Source organism: Ambystoma mexicanum, chromosome 12 (assembly GCF_040938575.1).
Source record: "Ambystoma mexicanum isolate Mex_15411 chromosome 12, UKY_AmexF1_1, whole genome shotgun sequence".
Classification (NCBI taxonomy): Eukaryota; Metazoa; Chordata; class Amphibia; order Caudata; family Ambystomatidae; genus Ambystoma; species Ambystoma mexicanum.
The window spans coordinates 1,090,093,140-1,090,105,720 of NC_090936.1; positions in this window are offsets into that span (position 1 = coordinate 1,090,093,140).

The following is a 12,581-nucleotide window of genomic DNA, read 5'->3' on the forward strand; positions in this document are numbered from 1 at the left end:
TCTCCGCCCTCTTCATCAGTTGACGCTGCAGACAGGGAGAAACAAAACACAGGCATCAGGGCACTGTACAATGGACACATACACGCATGACAGTTGCACATGAGTGGCATTGGCAAACCTCAGACATGTCATCACAATCCCCAACACACATGTCATTGCAACTGGCACACATGAGCCATACCACAGCCATATCGCAACTGCCACCACCATCCCTACACATACAACAGCATCAGCAGCCAAAGGGGAGCCATACATCACATGCAACACAGGAAGTGCACCACACATGTACACACACCACCACACTTGCATGCATGTCTACACCTCTGCCAAGTGTCGCACTGTTCAGACGGGCATCCATGTCACATCTGCCAATCAGGCTTCCACATACCGCTGTCACATGCATCCATGTAGCATCACTGTTGCACCTTTGACAAATACACACACATGCACATGTACACAGTGCTCATACATGCAGCCGAAAACAACATACATGCCTGACATCACGGACATGTCTACTTACATACACATTCATCCAAACATGTGTGCACGCACAACTGCATTTGCCATGCAAGCCCACACACACAAGCACCATCCATGTCTCACACATTACAGCCCTCGCATGTGTCAGCCCCACGGCCCTGTACACCCCCACCCATACTCCACCCCATGCAAACAGATGTGCAACCGGCACAATGGGGAATGATCACCACACGCCCTGCTCACAACCAGGATGCATGTACACTCACCGCTCGACTCCAGACGGCTCTGCTTCTCTAGGACCTGGACGTGGAGCGCTGGGGATATGCGTTCCAGGACCCCCATCTGTTCTTCCGACAAGTGGCCCCGGCGCCCCTTGGCATCCGCTGCCTTCAAGAGGCGCCGGGCCTTGTTCAGGGTCCTGGACCTGAAGTCCTCCCAGCGCTTCCTGACATGTTGTAAGTCCCGGACTGCCACCCCCTCCGCGTTGATGGCAGTCACGATGTCAGTCCAGATCCGAGTCCGTCCTTCCTTGTCGGCGCGGGAACTTCCAAAGAGGGCATCATACTGCCCCAGGACTTGCTCCACCCGGACATCAACTTCGGTGGCACTGAAGCTGGTGCCCCTCTGCCTCTCTGGCCGGGGGTTGTCAGTGGTCACAGATGGTGTTAGCCCCGACATGACAACCCCAGAGGCAGGAGTGGGTGGGCAACTGGGTCCTGGGGCTGGGCTGTGGAGCGATGGAATTCCAGTCGGGAGTCTTCTGTTCCAGCAGGGGTGGTCACAGCAACAGCACCCCTGGCTGATGTGCAGGCAGCAAATGGCAGTGCACGTGGGCAGCAGGCAGTCAGGCAGCAGCAGATAGCAGGTGGGAGCGTGCTCGGGGCTCTGGGGGGCAGTAATTCGGCCTTCTGGGCAGGAGCGTGGTCTCCCGTGTGCTCACGCGTGGCCAGCTTGGTACGGAGTGAATTGGCACGTGAAAATCCTGCACGTCAGCGTGAAAACCGAGGAAAGGCCCTTAGCGCGTAAGCGCGTCAGCACGCATACGCGATTCCATTGGACCAAAGGCCCTCAGCGCGTAAGCGCGTCTGTGACGTGACCCGCACGGGTGTTTCCCACACAGCACGTGATGACAGAGCACACGTGGAAAGACTGCACGTCAGAGTCTCATCGCGTGTAATTGGACAAAAGTGCGTGTACACGCGATTGGCCTATGTACGTGTATATGAGGTGTGCGCGGACACTTACACACGCAAGTACGTCAGCACACCTGTATCCCGGTGTACGGCCATTTCCACCAATCACACGCAATGAGACTCTGACGTGCAGTCTTTCCACGTGTGCTCTGTCATCACGTGCTGTGTGGGAAACACCCGTGCGGGTCACGTCACAGACGCGCTTACGCGCTGAGGGCCTTTGGTCCAATGGAATCGCGTATGCGTGCTGACGCGCATACGCGCTAAGGGCCTTTCCTCGGTTTTCACGCTGACGTGCAGGATTTTCACGTGCCAATTCACTCCGTACCAAGCTGGCCACGCGTGAGCACACGGGAGACCACGCTCCTGCCCAGAAGGCCGAATTACTGCCCCCCAGAGCCCCGAGCACGCTCCCACCTGCTATCTGCTGCTGCCTGCTGCCCACGTGCACTGCCATTTGCTGCCTGCACATCAGCCAGGGGTGCTGTTGCTGTGACCACCCCTGCTGGAACAGAAGACTCCCGACTGGAATTCCATCGCTCCACAGCCCAGCCCCAGGACCCAGTTGCCCACCCACTCCTGCCTCTGGGGTTGTCATGTCGGGGCTAACACCATCTGTGACCACTGACAACCCCCGGCCAGAGAGGCAGAGGGGCACCAGCTTCAGTGCCACCTAAGTTGGTGTCCTGGTGGAGCAAGTCCTGGGGCAGTATGATGCCCTCTTTGGAAGTTCCCGCGCCGACAAGGAAGGACGGACTCGGATCTGGACTGACATCGTGACTGCCATCAACGCGGAGGGGGTGGCAGTCCGGGACTTACAACATGTCAGGAAGCGCTGGGAGGACTTCAGGTCCAGGACCCTGAACAAGGCCCGGCGCCTCTTGAAGGCAGCGGATGCCAAGGGGCGCCGGGGCCACTTGTCGGAAGAACAGATGGGGGTCCTGGAACGCATATCCCCAGCGCTCCACGTCCAGGTCCTAGAGAAGCAGAGCCGTCTGGAGTCGAGCGGTGAGTGTACATGCATCCTGGTTGTGAGCAGGGCATGTGGTGATCATTCCCCATTGTGCCGGTTGCACATCTGTTTGTATGGGGTGGAGTATGGGTGGGGGTGTACAGGGCCGTGGGGCTGACACATGCGAGGGCTGTAATGTGTGAGACATGGATGGTGCTTGTGTGTGTGGGCTTGCATGGCAAATGCAGTTGTGCGTGCACACATGTTTGGATGAATGTGTATGTAAGTAGACATGTCCGTGATGTCAGGCATGTATGTTGTTTTCGGCTGCATGTATGAGCACTGTGTACATGTGCATGTGTGTGTATTTGTCAAAGGTGCAACAGTGATGCTACATGGATGCATGTGACAGCGGTATGTGGAAGCCTGATTGGCAGATGTGACATGGATGCCCGTCTGAACAGTGCGACACTTGGCAGAGGTGTAGACATGCATGCAAGTGTGGTGGTGTGTGTACATGTGTGGTGCACTTCCTGTGTTGCATGTGATGTATGGCTCCCCTTTGGCTGCTGATGCTGTTGTATGTGTAGGGATGGTGGTGGCAGTTGCGATATGGCTGTGGTATGGCTCATGTGTGCCAGTTGCAATGACATGTGTGTTGGGGATTGTGATGACATGTCTGAGGTTTGCCAATGCCACTCATGTGCAACTGTCATGCGTGTATGTGTCCATTGTACAGTGCCCTGATGCCTGTGTTTTGTTTCTCCCTGTCTGCAGCGTCAACTGATGAAGAGGGCGGAGAAGGTGCTGTGGAGCACAGCGGCGGGGATCCGACCGCCAGCCGGAGACGCAAGGCCCGGCTCCCCTCCCGTGTTGTCATCTCGTCGGGGAGTGAGGAGTCCGGTGCCGCGTCCCAGGCCGCAGCTGCTGGGGGGAGGTCCAAGAGGCGGAGTTTGCAGTTGGTCTCCTCGGCAGCAGAAGGGGCAGCTGGGACCCCACAGGGCCCAACAGGGGAAGATGGCACAGAGTCATCCAGGTTGGTGGGGGGTTTGGTGGAGGAGGGGGCCGCGCAAGCACCAGAGACAGGGTCTGGAGGTGGGGATCCCACTGGTGCTAGTGGTGCAGTGCAGGACCAGGGACAGGAGGCAGCACAGGCGGCCGCGGAGGTGCCTGTGTGCAATCCTGTCCCCGATCCTGTCCCTGCATCATCTTGCACCAGCAGGGATGCCTACGTCCAGACCCGTTTTCAGGCAGGGGATGAGCTGACGTCAACTGGCCTTCCTCTGCCTGCGGACGTGGCCATCCAGGTCCGGGTTGAGCCTGTCCTGGCTGGTGTGGCGTTGCGTCAACGGGCCATGCGAGGTGACCTGCAGTCTTTTCATGGAGAGACTGCACGTCATCTCGAATGGCTCGTTGACCACGTCAGCCTGCTGGGACAGGTCACCCAGGCCGGATTCCGCTGTCTGATGGGGCTTGCTCCGACCCCCTCCTCAACTGGACCCCCTACGCGCCAGTCGTCCTCTGTGCCATCTTCCCACCCATCAGTCACCTGGGTGCCCTGTGGAGCTGCCTCTGACAGTGCGGCCAGGCTGGTGGAGGAGGCATCCCTGCCACAGTCGGGAGTCGGACGTCCAGCAGGGGTGGCCACATCAACAGGTGCACCCCAGCCGGCGGAGGATGTGCAGGCAGCAGGAGGCAGTGCACGGGCAGAGGCAGAGCAGCAGCAGCAGCAAGATGGTGGGAGCCATGAAGGCTCGGGTCCTTCGACATCGGAGGGGCAGGCATCGGCCGGAGGGCAGGAGGACCCAGGACAGAGAGTGTCTTCCGTGTGGCAGCGGTTGGGCCACGCCATAGGTGCGGAGCGGCGGCGGGCGGAAGAGGCGCGGCTCACAATGGTCAGGGCGGAGAACTCCATGCGGAGGGCCCTGAGGCGGGCCGAGTGCCTCGAGGCAATCCGCAGGGGGTTGGAGGAGGACACGGCGTCGTCCCTGCGGACCCTCGGGGCCATGGAACTGGACCGCCTCCGGGACATCGAACAGGAGTTCGATGATGCCCTGGCCCGGAACACCACAGAGTGAGCCGCTGGACTTGCCCGCCGCCTTTGTATATAGTTCTTTAGTTTTAGGTTTCCTTTCGTTCTTATTATTATTTGGAGTCGACGGACACTGCTCCACTTTTTGTATATAGTTGATATTTAGGTAGGTTTTTTAGGAGGTTTCCTTAGTTCAGTTGTGATGATGGACCCTTGTTATTATTGTACATAGTTCTTTGTTGCATGGAGAGTTTTTACATTTCACTTTGGACATAATTTTTTGGATTTGATTTTCTAGTTTTGTGTTTTTATGCGGACATGCAGCTTATTTTTTCACATTTACATTGTAGTTAGTTTTCTTTCTTTGGCATTTGTATTTTTTTCAATACATTTTTTTTCCATTGTTCACTGTGTGGTTTCATCTCATTGGTTTCATGCATGTCATGTTGTGTGTTTTCCCATTCAATTTGAAAATATGTGTGTGACGGACATGGGTTCATTTGCTTCATGTACATTGGGGGTGTAACATGTGATTTCCATATCCATGTGGGTGAATGGGTTACTTGGTAGGGCTTTTTGGCTGTGGAGGCTGACCATTACGCACATGATTGGGGATTGTGAGGACCTGGTGGGGGCTGCACATGGTGGCAGGGGGGTGGGGGTGCAGGGGGACATGAGTGGGGGCCTGGTGGAGGTTGAGCCTGCACTGCTGGGGGGTGGGGGTGGTGGGAGACATGAGTGGGGGCCTGGTGGAGGCTGCCCCTGGTGGCTGGGGGGTGGGGGTGGTGGGTGACATGAGTGGGGGCCTGGTGGAGGGTGCCCCTGGTGGCTGGGGGGTGGGGGTGGTGGGAGACATGAGTGGGGGCCTGGTGGAGGGTGACCCTGCACTGCTGGGGTGTGGGGGTGATGGGAGACATGAGTGGGGGCCTGGTGGAGGGTGACCCTGGTGGCTGGGGGGTGGGGGTGATAGGGGACATGAGTGGGGGCCTGGTGGAGGGTGACCCTGGTGGCTGGGGGGTGGGGGTGGTGGGTGACATGAGTGGGGGCCTGGTGGAGGGTGACCCTCGTGGCTGGGGGGTGGGGGTGGTGGGAGACATGAGTGGGGGCCTGGTGGAGGGTGACCCTGGTGGCTGGGGGGTGGGGGTGGTGGGAGACATGAGTGGGGGCCTGGTGGAGGGTGCCCCTGGTGGCGGGGGGGTGGGGGTGATAGGGGACATGAGTGGGGGCCTGGTGGAGGGTGCCCCTGGTGGCTGGGGGGTGGGGGTGGTGGGAGACATGAGTGGGGGCCTGGTGGAGGGTGACCCTGCACTGCTGGGGTGTGGGGGTGATGGGAGACATGAGTGGGGGCCTGGTGGAGGGTGACCCTGGTGGCTGGGGGGTGGGGGTGGTGGGAGACATGAGTTGGACATGGGTGGGGGCCTGCTGGCAGGTGCCCCACAGTGCTGGGGGGTGGGGGTGGTGGGGGACATGAGTTGGACATGGGTGGGGGCCTGCTGGCAGGTGCCCCACAGTGCTGGGGGGTGGGGGTGCAAGGGGACATGAGTTGGACATGGGTGGGGGCCTGCTGGCAGGTGCCCCACAGTGCTGGGGGGTGGGGGTGCAAGGGGACATGAGTTGGACATGGGTGGGGGCCTGCTGGCAGGTGCCCCACAGTGCTGGGGGGTGGGGGTGCAAGGGGACATGAGTTGGTGTTCATTAGTTCAAGGAGACATGTGCCTTTGCTGGGGGGCATGCCCATGGTGGGTGGGCTGTCTGCGGGACATGACCAGGGATGCATGGTAGTCCCCTGTGGTGTGGGCTGCCTGCAGGGGCCGTGGAGGGTGTACATGGTACACCTGGGAGGACCCACACTGTCAAATCACATGTGGAACTTCCCGCGCACCCCTGAAATACACGCGCCCAGGCTATTCGCGTGTGGGACTTCCCGCGCACCCCTGAAATACACGCGCCCAGGCTATTCGCGTGTGCAACTTCCCGCGCACCCCTGAAATACACGCGCCCAGGCTATTCGCGTGTGGAACTTCCCGCGCACCCCTGATATACACGCGCCCCCAGGCTATTCGCGTGTGGAACTTCACGCGCACCCCTGAAATACACGTGCCCCCAGGCTATTCGCGTGTGGAACTTCCCGCGCACCCCTGAAATACACGTGCCCAGGCTATTCGCGTGTGGAACTTCACGCGCACCCCTGAAATACACGTGCCCCCAGGCTATTCGCGTGTGGAACTTCCCGCGCACCCCTGATATACACGCGCCCAGGCTATTCGCGTGTGGAACTTCCCGCGCACCCCTGGAATACACGCGCCCCCAGGCTATTCGCGTGTGGAACTTCCCGCGCACCCCTGAAATACACGCGCCCAGGCTATTCGCGTGTGGAACTTCCCGCGCACCCCTGGAATACACGCACCCCCAGGCTATTCGCGTGTGGAACTTCCCGCGCACCCCTGAAATACACGCGCCCAGGCTATTCGCGTGTGGAACTTCCCGCGCACCCCTGGAATACACGCGCCCCCAGGCTATTCGCGTGTGGAACTTCCCGCGCACCCCTGAAATACACGCGCCCAGGCTATTCGCGTGTGGAACTTCACGCGCACCCCTGGAATACACGTAGCCGGCTCCCCCAGGCCCGATCGCGTGAGGAACTTCACGCGAACCCCTGTAATACACGTAGCCCGCTACCCCAGGCCCGATCGCGTGAGGAACTTCATGCGAACCCCTGTAATACACGTAGCCCGCTCCCCCAGGCCCGATCGCGTGTGAAACTTCACGCGAACCCCTGAAATACACGTAGCACGCTCCCCCAGGCCCGATCGCGTGAATAACTTCACGCGAACCCCTGTGATGCACGTACCCTGCTGAAATCGCGCGTTAGACTTCCCGCGCACCCCGGTATACACGCACACGTATTTTTTGTCAGCGGGTGTCCGTGTTTGTGGGTACCCCTTTGCACGTCATTTTTCCTGGAGGGCCACAGTATGGGACATTCATCATGGCAGTATATAGGTGCTATTTGTTGGCGCACCTTTTGGCGCACATTTCTTACAGCCGCAGAGACGCTACCGCCTGCTTTCTTGTGGCGGTCGTGTTTGTGCCTGTGCGCTGGTTTGAGCGTGCGCTTTTTTGCCCTATTCTATTCCATGAATACGTGTTGTAGGCGAGCGTGTGGGCGTTCCGCGCACTTGTGCCCTGTACTTCCCCCGTGACGCCCACGTTTTGACAAGTTGTTCCCCATTCCGAGTGTTACGCCCGTGTTCCGCCTACTTTTGTTGCGTGCGCCGCGCTATGTGCGAATTTCGCTGTGCCCTGTGCGATTTTCGCTGTGACCTGGCGCACGCTGTTAGATGGCCTGTGCGCCAACGTGCGCCGCGCACTTTTTTATCACACATCCGCTGGTTTTCTCGCGCACGGCCTTCCATGAATCGATGTGCGCTGCTTTTCGTGCGATTTTCGCAATTGCACTGCGATTTTCGCTATTCCACTGCGATTCGCACGTTTTTGCCCACTTGCGCCGTGCTAATTATTCCATGAATCGGCCTCTTAGTTGTTTAATTATATTGGCCTTTACCACCATTCATTGATCTGGGGTGATTTGCTCCTGGGAGTTATCTTCCGAATTGGTCGTTTCTACAAACGCGGGGATAGTTTGAAGCTGTGGATTATTCCTGAAACCCTCTGTATCTAAAGTGGCTGCTAAAGACAAGGGAGGCCGGGAAGTCTTCCCTGGATTAAATAATAAATTGGCAGAGATGGCAGCCTCGTCAATTGTCAGGTTGGCATTAATGCCGGCCTGTTAATTTTTACTATTACTCCAGGCATTGATAGTACCAACAACTGGGGACAGATCCACCCTTTCCGAGCAAAGCCTTTGCCTCCTGCGTAGGGTTAATGCCCGAACCTCAGACAAACGATCCCCCTTTGGTGTCATAGAAGAAGCCCTGGGAGTGGCAGCCATAGTCTCCATAGCTCCACCCCCAATCGCAGCTGGAAAGGTAACGGGGGTAATAGGCATAGTGGAAGGGGATATATTTCCTAAGACTTGCCTAGCGGGGTCAAGGTGGGTGTACCATTAGTCAGGGCGACACAGGCTTTTTAGCGGTGCCCTTTTTCCCTTTTTTCTTCCGCTAATGCATATTGTATATAGGAAAAGGAAACACTTGTGGGAATATTCTGTTACTTATGGAGGAATGCCCAGCAGGGTTTTCAGCAGGAGACAGACGTGGGAGACAAACGTCAAAAGCATCGGCTCGCCTACCGAAACAAGAGCCACATTCTGGACCCGGCACTCAGCCCAGTTCTGGACACGTATACAGCTGCCTCTGACCATTCAGCCATCAGCCAGCCAACAGCTGCACCAGTTACTGCCATGCACATACCGTGCTCGCCCAGGCGTTAGAGAAGGGGACCCAACAATGGGAGAAGCGGAGCATCAGCTGCACTGCCTAGAGTGTCAGCCACCTTCAATTACTGAGCAGCTTATCATGGCTCCTACTTGCCAAGTAAGTAAGGACCCATATCTTATCAGCGTTTGTCTTCAGTTTCATTCTGTAAGAATAGTTCCCGTAGGATCTGGTGAATTTCCTGACCACTGGTAATTTCTGTATAAAAAGAGTTTTCTAGCACCCTGAATAACATCCCTGGATTGCACTATAGGGTGCTTATATGAATGGCTGTTGGATTGTTTGTGCTTGTCAAGTTTGGGCAGAATTGATTGAAAAAAATGTACTGAAAGATGTAACTTTCAATGATTAATTCGTAGTAGACTACAAACTAATGGGGTAATTTAGAGTTGGGCAGATGTTTTCTATGAAATACTGCTGGAGAAAGTTACCACCCCCACCAGTGGTATTTCTGAAAATCAATCCAATGTAAAGTTTACCACTAGCAGAGGTGGTATTTTCGTTATACCCTTGGAGGTATTTTAGAAATACCAACTCAACCGTATGTAACGTAGAACGATTAAAAAAAAAGATTCCCTTCAACCATTTCCATCCGCAATATGAAGGTGGAAATGGCTTATGTATGGTAGTGGCTCAGATCCCTGGTACATTTTTTCTGTGCAAAAAAGTGTCTGTTCTGTGCCTTTTATGCATTACATCGGTAAGATGGTGAGGGGAGCATTTGGCAGACAGTAACATAGGCAGTATTTGCCAACTACTGCTGATTTTACCATTACCACCAAACACTGAATAACCCCCTAAATTGTTACTGTTTTTTTCTTGTCCAGAAAACTTGTATCTGTCCACCAAAAGACACACATGCACATCAACAACATATTCACATGTATAGATACATAGTCACATGAACATAGATGCATCCTTCCACATGTAGTTTACCCAGTCACAAATACACTCAAACAGATCACCATAGTCACACAAACCAAATATAAACACACAGACATACAGCCAGACACATACACACACACTTTACCTTCCTTAAAAACACAAATACATATGATACGTCGCTTTCACTCCTTCCCCATCAATAGATCGCAGAACGACTCCGCTCTGCTTCCGGGAAATTGAAATATGCAGCCAAGTCTTCCAAGAAAGTGCAGCTTAGAGCAAAGAAAAGCTAAGTCCCCTCTGCATCTTTTGCCCTGCATTGTCCAAGCGCAGAACCCATAGCCACATTTACCAGCAAGTGCAGTCATGCCTGGCAAAGGCTTTCTAGAAAATCAAGGCGGCCTGCCTTCGAGATGTGAGCCAGGGCAATGGAAGGGGTGAGTGACAGGGAATTGGTGATTTAGCTATGTGGTCAAGTTAAGGGGGCACGAGAGAGAGGGGAACATATGGCTGAAAGTGAAATATAAGGAATGGGGTGAAAGGGCCTCGAAGATGTGCTGATAAAGGAAGGCCACTGGAGAGTGATGAGTAGGGAAGAAATGGTAAATGAGACAGAGGTACATATTTGGAGAGGTACTTCAGCAGATGGAGTGACTGTTGCTGAGATCTGTGCCTACAGCAAAACGAAAGAGTCGATGGCTGGGCGGTTTAGAATTAATCCTAACCTCCGGCAATGCTCTGGAACAGCCCAAGCCATTAAAAAAAAGGGGGAGAGACCATATGCAATCAGGCGTGATTCCACCCCAAAAGGTGTAGTCCAGCCCGAACTGCTTGATCACATCCCTTCTGTACGAGACCACAAGAATCCCCAGACATGTTTCCAGACATGTTTCTGCTTAATTGGGCATCATCAGTGAGGAGTAGCTTGGGTGTCTAGGCCCAGTAGGCACGGGACCCACGTCTGGGCATAACTGCCCCACTCGTGGTGACTACAGAAAAACAAAAGAGGCGATGGCTGAAAGATTTAGAGTTCATCCTAACCTCTGCCATTGCACTGTGCAAACCTTCAGACCCATTGTTCTTCGCCTGCCAACCCTAACCTGATCTATGCCTAACCTGCATGCCAGCGCACCTGATTGTGGGATTGGCTAAACCCTTTCTTATTTGCTGAAGTAATGAATAGTTGCTTTATGAACATACATTTTAAATAAGACTTCTCTTGTATTTTGTCAAGTATCTTTATCCTGTGAATGGATCATTGAAATGCATATTTATGATATGATATGGCATTTCTAACGCGCCTGTACACAAGTGTTTCTATTAAACAGTGTACTAGTTTAACCCTTGCACAACAACTTTGCAGAATGCATTTTGTTGGTTTTAACATTGAAGATGATATAGGAGAGGACAAAGTCTTCTTTACTGTCTACATTTGAAACTGTGGAACCAGGAAGCTGGTACTTTATTTTTGTCATCATGATCTTTACTAACAGTTTCAAACACAATAAAGACCAGAGTTGTTACAGAATCATATACAAAGAAGATACAGTAAACATAACCCATGAACCCACCTCCTCTATCCATCCCTCTTCCTGCTAAGCTAGTTACTCTCACTATCACTCAAGCAGCCTGCACTCATTACCAGGGTGTTCCTCCCCCTTCGCTATTCCTATGAAACCACAAATATCCTCTGTGAATGTCCCACTGATCTACGTAATATGACAACGGCACTTGCAATCAGAGTGCTTCAGTACAACAAGGATCGGCAACAACTTGAGAACCTGCATCTCGTCATATGGTTACAGTACCAACAACTCAAAGGCAGAAGGGATATTAATAAAAAGAGAGGAAGAGATAGAAACAAGAAGAACAATAAACACTGGGTTTCATAGAAAAAGTGCCAAACCACAACCTCCCCCCTCCAAATCCGGGTTAGTTACAAATAAGTAAATATGACATGCTCTAGTGGAGCTTCATCTATCTACACACCGCCCCCCCATCAAGACTACAATATTCCCTCCCACTTTCCCAATCGCATGGTATTGGGACCTTTACTGTATTCCAGAGCTTTAAGAGACATACTTTCTCCATGTGCGTAGAAAGACAGCTTCTCTAGCCTGCGCTCTGTAAATTAATCTCTCATACGCCGCCATCTTTGCCATCTCAGTTTCCTAGGCTTATGCTTGGGGCCCAGTTTGCGTGCCCCTCAGTCGTAAAAGGCCCTGTTTGGCTACCAGTAAGGCAGTACACAACCATTGAATTTCAAGAGCCTCCACTTTTCTTATGGATGTCAGTCATATCATGTAGAATGCAGAGTTGCGGAGAGGACACAGGTTCTCGTCCCAATGTAACCAGAATTCTCTCCAGCATGTCCACCCAGTATTTCTTAAGGTTTACACATAACCATACTAAATGCACCAAATCTGAATCGTGCACCTTGCATCTCCAGCACGTAGCCTGCCCTCGCAGTCCTGCAGCTTGCAGTTGCCGGGGGTCCAGTGCCACCCTTGCAGTATCTTGAAGTGTGCCAGCTTAAGCCTGACCTCTCTGCCCCATTTTTCATAGTTCCCCATGAGGCACTTGATGGACTCCTCAGATAACTGCATATCTAACAACTTCTGACATCTGCATGTGCCCCACTT